This window comes from Molossus molossus, unplaced genomic scaffold, assembly GCF_014108415.1.
Source record: "Molossus molossus isolate mMolMol1 unplaced genomic scaffold, mMolMol1.p scaffold_m16_p_14, whole genome shotgun sequence".
In the NCBI taxonomy this organism is placed as follows: domain Eukaryota; kingdom Metazoa; phylum Chordata; class Mammalia; order Chiroptera; family Molossidae; genus Molossus; species Molossus molossus.
In genome coordinates this window covers 31,887,789-31,893,810 of record NW_023425349.1, presented here as the reverse complement: position 1 = coordinate 31,893,810, position 6,022 = coordinate 31,887,789, and positions in this window count along the sequence as shown.

The window sequence follows — 6,022 nt, the reverse complement described above, 5'->3', positions numbered from 1 at the left end:
TGAGCTTTTCCTCATGCTTCACTTCCTTTCTAAACACTGAGTTGAATCGGATTGGTAAAGGTCACAAGCTTGGAGCCAGCATCAGCGGTGAGGTCTGTTGAGCACAACTTCCCGCTGTCAGTCATTCTCCTTTCAGGCACAGGTCTGGGGACACCTACTGGGCACTGGAGGTAACCATGCAGAGTGCCTGCAGGGCTGTCACCGTCCAGTCGGAGGCCAAACATTTAGACAATGACAGGGTCCCATGTAAAGGACGGGAGGAGCTAGGGACGTTCAGGTGACTACAGAGTCCCTAATCTCGGCTTGGGAGTGAGTAGTCAGGGAAGGCTCTCTGTAGGAAGTCAGCTCTGAGCTGACACCTCTCGTTTAAGGAGGTGGTAGTGGGAGGTGTAGGGAGGAGAGACAACCCCAAGCTATGCCTGTATGGAGAGGTGGAGGCACTCAAGTGAGAAAGAAGGGCAGGGATTGTGACCAGAAGGAACCACTGTGCAAAGCAAGGAACATGCACACTGCTTTGGAGAGAGGCCCCTGGTGGTCCAGGGTCTCATTTTACAAGATGAGAAAATGGAGGCCCAGAGAGGCCTCGAGCTTTCTCAAGGGCAAACTTGAAGAGATGTGACCTAAATATTACCCAAGACCCCTTTGAACTCTAATAACACAATTAATATTTTGATCCAGAGAGTTTGTTAATATTCCCATGTTGCTTTGAGGAAACTGAGAAAGTGTCACAAAGCAAGGCCATCTGGCTGGTTAGTGGCAGAGTCAGGATTAGAATTCACGTGAGTTCTACTGGGTCATGCTGCCTCCAGCACAGATTCCCAAGATCTCGGAGCTGTCTGCCCCAGTGATCCTCAGACGTGTGGCCCATTAGAACCACACAGGCAGGTCTTAAAACCTAATGCTCACTAAGAGCCCCGGAGAATTATATCAGAGTTTCTGGGGGTCGGGCCTGGGCATCAGTATTTTTTTTTTTTTAATTCCCAGATAAGGGAATTTAAAATTAAAAAAATTTTAAAGCCCCCCCAGGTCCAGGAGGTATGCTTTAATTAGCAAGGAGTCTACATGGTTCTGTAGGCACCTATAGAACCCGCTCTCTGCCACCTTTCCTGAGTCACACGCAGACACTGATGCACAAATGCACACGTGCACACATGTACGCATGAGTACACCACTTCTTCCTGGCCTGGGTGTTTGAATGCCATGCTTCAAACCAAGAGAGATTTCCTGTGGACACAGAAGGTGGCTGCTCATGAAAACACTGGCTGCACTGCTAACCTGCCAGACCTGGGGCTGTCAGGACCCCAGGGGCAGAGCTGGGACCGGGGGATGCCAGCCAGGCGCTAGGGCACAACATTTAAAGAGACACTTCCTCCCAGGTGCTTGCAGATGCCCATCCAGCACTTGCAAGAACCTGAGAGGGGTGTCTTCTTAAGTTTTCCTTCCTAGGCACCTTGTCTCATTCTAGCCTGAACCTGCCCAGGACCCCTCTTCCTGCCCTACTCCCACCCTGTCTTCCCCAGAGATCTGCTCATCATAGATTCTTCAAGTTTTTTTGTTTTTTTTTTAATATTTTCTTTATTGATTTGAGAGAGAGAGAGGAAGGGAGAGGGAAAGAGAGATAGAAACATCGATTGGCCGCCTCCTGCATGCCCCCCACTGGGGATTTGGCCCACATCCTGGGCATGTGCCCTGACCAAGAATTGAACTGGCGGCCTCTTGGTACATGGGTCGATGCTCAACCACTGAGCCACACCGGCCAGGCTTGAGTATTTTTTCTCTGTTTTACTTTCTTCCGGAAGGCAGTCACCGTCCTGGCCTTCTCCGCACTATGTTCCTGGGTCCGTTCCTCGTTCCTAGGTACAGGCAGTTTCCTAAAACAATGGTTAGCAAAGCATAGATGCCAACTAGCATCATTAGCATCATCTGGGAATTTGTTAAAATGCAAACTCTCAGGCCATTCTGATGCTTGCTCAAGTGTGAGACCCACTGTGTGTATGTGTGTGGGTGAGGTGGGGTGGGGGGTGTCGACAGCTCTAGATTCCAGGCCTGGCTCTGTCCTGACCGCCTGAGACAGGAGCCTGTGGGCCAGCTGCCCTCTTTCCGTACGAGGAGAAGGCAGCTGTGGCAGACATCTGCAGAGGCTCCTCCAGCCCTGACTCTCAGGACTGGGCATGTGCTTGCCAGCCTGGCTCCACTCCAGGCTGCAGTGCCCCAGGCAAAGCGCTCTCCCGGGCCAGCTCCCGGGGCGAGGCCGTGCATTGCAGCCTCCACTGTCTCCATGGACATCATTAGCTGCAGTGTCCTGGCTGAGAAGGTCTGACTTTGGAAACAAAGCCTGAACAAAGAGAGGATTTTCTGTGGGAAACACAGCTCCACAGGGGCTGCAGCTCACCCTGGAAGGGGTCAGGGCAACTGGGAAGAAGCTTGGGGTGTGCTGGCATAGCTCCCGTATGCACCACCCAGACTCACCTCTCCTCAAGTCCTGTGTTCCGGTGACCTAAATGCATCCGTGCACTCACTCATTCAGCTGACAGTCCCTGAGCAACTGGCAGCCCTGGATCAGCTTGGAACTGGACACAGGGACACAGACCCTGCCCCCTAGACTAAGAGGGATACCTTACAATCATAGCTAATGTTTGTGAGACATCATTATGTACTGAGCATCATTCTGTTTTACCTGTGTTCGCTCATTTATTCTCACTAGGCATAATAATAATAATGCTTTATTATTGACAACCTAAGTCCTCTCAGAGTACTCGTTTACAGATGAAGAAACCAGCGCATAAAGAGGATAGGCAACTCGTCCTATTTGATGCCAGTCGGCTTCAGAATCCAGGTGGTCTGGCTCTGAACCTGGGCTTTTAGCCACCCGGCTCTACCCCTCCCTCTCCACGGGTGAGACTACACCATGAATTAATATGCTAAACAGCCGGACAAGAAGAGAGTCAGGACCCAGGCTCCCCACCTGGGGATGTGGCAGGTTGCCTTCCTGCTTTCTGCCTCAATTTCTTCCTCTGTAAAGAGGGTTAATAATTGCTGTGCAGTCTCTCTCCCACGGCTGTGGTGAGGATTGTGCAAGTGATGGCCATGAATTAGGCATGAGTTCAAGGGCCAGGGGGCTGCCCTAGGTGGGAGAGAGGCTTCTGTTTACTGGGCTCCCCTGGGTTCCCCAAGCTCCCAGGTCAGCTGTAACAGCCCCACCGCCTGCCGTTTGTGTGGCTCTATACAGAAGAGGGACCGAGGCTCAGAGGCATCGCAGCAGGTTGTGGGGCTCAGGCTGTCCAGGAGAGAGGGGGCACAGCAGAGATGCACACGCAGCCAGAAACAGCAGACTCCTCTCTATTTCACAGTGTATTTTAAATTCCCTCATTATAGAAGCAATGAGAAATGTCCGGAGAGGGACAGAGTCAGGACTGGAACCTGGGCATCTGGGCTCGGTGTCTGCACTCTTAACCTTTATATGGTGGACTCTATAAACTCGAAACACTCTATAAACTTGAAACACTCTGTAGCACTCTAAACGATGCTATAATAGGTTTGCGTGAAGGCCGAGAGCACAGGTGGCTCTCTGGTGGCCCCTTGCAGACATCATGGGGAGATGGGAGGTGTTAATCCTGGATGAGCCAGGGGCTGGGGACCAGGCTGCAGTCTACCCCCTGCCCCACAGCCCCTGCCCCAGCCACTCTGAATGGGCCCAGGAAGGCAGGCTGGTGGCCAGGGGTGGTAAGATCTCCTCATGGAACATTTGAGCTCACTCAGGGCCTAGAATCATCTTAGAGGCCAATGTTGTTGCCCAGTTTCAATCCCGTCGATTGGTGTGGGAAACCTAAAAGTTCCTGCGGGGAGAGACAAGAACATTTACAAAACAAGCAGGGCTCCTGGAATGAACGACATGGAGACTCCAGCCCTTTCCCATGAGTGTTACCATTACCGAAGCATAGCTGGTGGCCAAGGGAGGCCCTGACCGAGGCCCAAAGATGAGCATGAATGGGGAGGAGGGCCCCCGAGAGAGGACTCACCAAGCATGAAGGGTGATGGCACCAGCAGGCTGGCAGCTGGACTGGACAAAGGATGGGACAGGACACGGGCCAGGTCATGGTCAGGTCTGGGCATGGGTGGTGCTGGGTCCTTCTTATAAACGTAAACATTAACCTGCCGTATAAACCAGCAAGACCAGCCTTAGGTGTTTACTGAAGACATATGAAAACACATGACCTCAAAAAGAATTGTTTTAAAAAAAATTCACAGCAACTTTGCCCTGGCCGGTTTGGCTCAGCGGTTAGAGCGCCGACCTGCGGTCCTGAGAGACCCGGGTTCGGTTCCCGCTAAGGGCGCGTACCTCGGTTGCGGTTTGTCCCCGGCCCTGGTCGGTCGTGTGGGTGGCAGCCACTCGATGTGTTCCTTTCACATCGATGTTTCTCTCTCTCTCTCTCTCTGTTCCTCTCTCTCCCTCCCACTCTACCTGAACAAAAAAAATGGGAAAATGTCCTCGGGTGAGGATAAAAAAAAAAAAAAAAAAATTCACAGCAACTTTATTCACAGATAGACAAAAACTGGAAATATTCCAAATGTCCATCATCAGGAGAATGGACACGCAGATGGTGGAATATCCATATAGTATGAAGCACTCAGCAAAAAGAAAAACAAACTACTAACGTGTACAACAAGGTAGGTCTGGTAAGCACTGGGCTGACTGGAAGAGGTCTTCCATAGTGTGACTCACTCTCTACGATGTTCTAGAGCAGACGGAACTAAGTTCTAGTGGGAAGTATTCCGAACAGTGTTTGCAGTGGGAGGCGGAGGAAAGGTCTCGAGGGAAGGTTCTGGTGTGAATGTGATGTTCTGTATTTTGATGGGCGTTTGGATTACACAGGTGGATCCATTGGGCAAAACCCACTGAGCAGTGTGTTTGATTCTATGAAAATTTACCTTAAAATTTTTCACCTTAAAAAAGAACTGTAAACAAATATGGAACTCTAGTTAATGATATGCTTGTTGAAGTGTTTCTGGGTAAAGCATATTGCTGTCTGCACCTTATTTTGAAATGCATCCCAAAATAAGTTGGATAAACAGATGGATAAATGGATGGATGTATGATAAAGCAACTAAGGCCGGATGTTCATTTTAGTGGGAATATAGGTATTCGCTTTGCAATGTTTTCAATTTTCCTGTGTGTTTGAAACTTTTCATAACAGAATGTTGGGGGGAAATAACTGGTCTAAATTGTGTTTCTTGACTGGACGTGGACTGACACAGTCTATATATGTGTCCTGTAATTTATTCAAGGATTCTTCTATTGATTGACACTTAGCCTGACATTGTTCACTGTTGCCGGTGAGGCTGCCATCCTTACTTGTACCTCTTTGTGCACATGTGAGTGTCTATTCCTCAGACAAACACCTAGAAGTGGCTTTGCTGGATGAAAGGGTCTCTGACACTCAGGGGAAACCAGGCCCAGAGAGGGTGATGATTTACTCTGGCTCACACAGGAAGCCCCAGTGGAGCTGGACCTGGGCTCCTGCTCCCAGCTCTTGCTACAAAAGGCAGAGTCCTTTCCTTGCTCCCTTGGCCTCCCATCAATGCTCATCTCTATCTTAAAAGAGACAGAAATGGCAGAGATAAGACTCTGCCTTCTAAGAGTTCAGAGTTAGGTCAGGTGATACCATCCTTGGAGGACAGTGATTATCAGGGAGAAGGCCCAGAGGTGACTTCTGTCACCTTCAACATCACCAGGGCCTGCTCACCAAATTGGAGGCACAGCAGAAGCAGGTGGACAGAGAGGGGAGGCCGCATCTTTTCTAACGCGCATATCCTGGCCACTGACCACCAAACACTAAGTCTCCAGTCACTGGGCTCATGGAGATGACACTGCCATTCTAGGCAGGAAGCTGCAACTCAGGTCTGGAAGGACCATCTGCTACCCAGGGTGAGGTGCTCAGAGGATGTCTCTCCACAGACTTCTGGGGCTGCCAGAGGGGCAGCAGATGTACAAAGACAGCCAGAGCCAGGCGGGCTGGGGCTC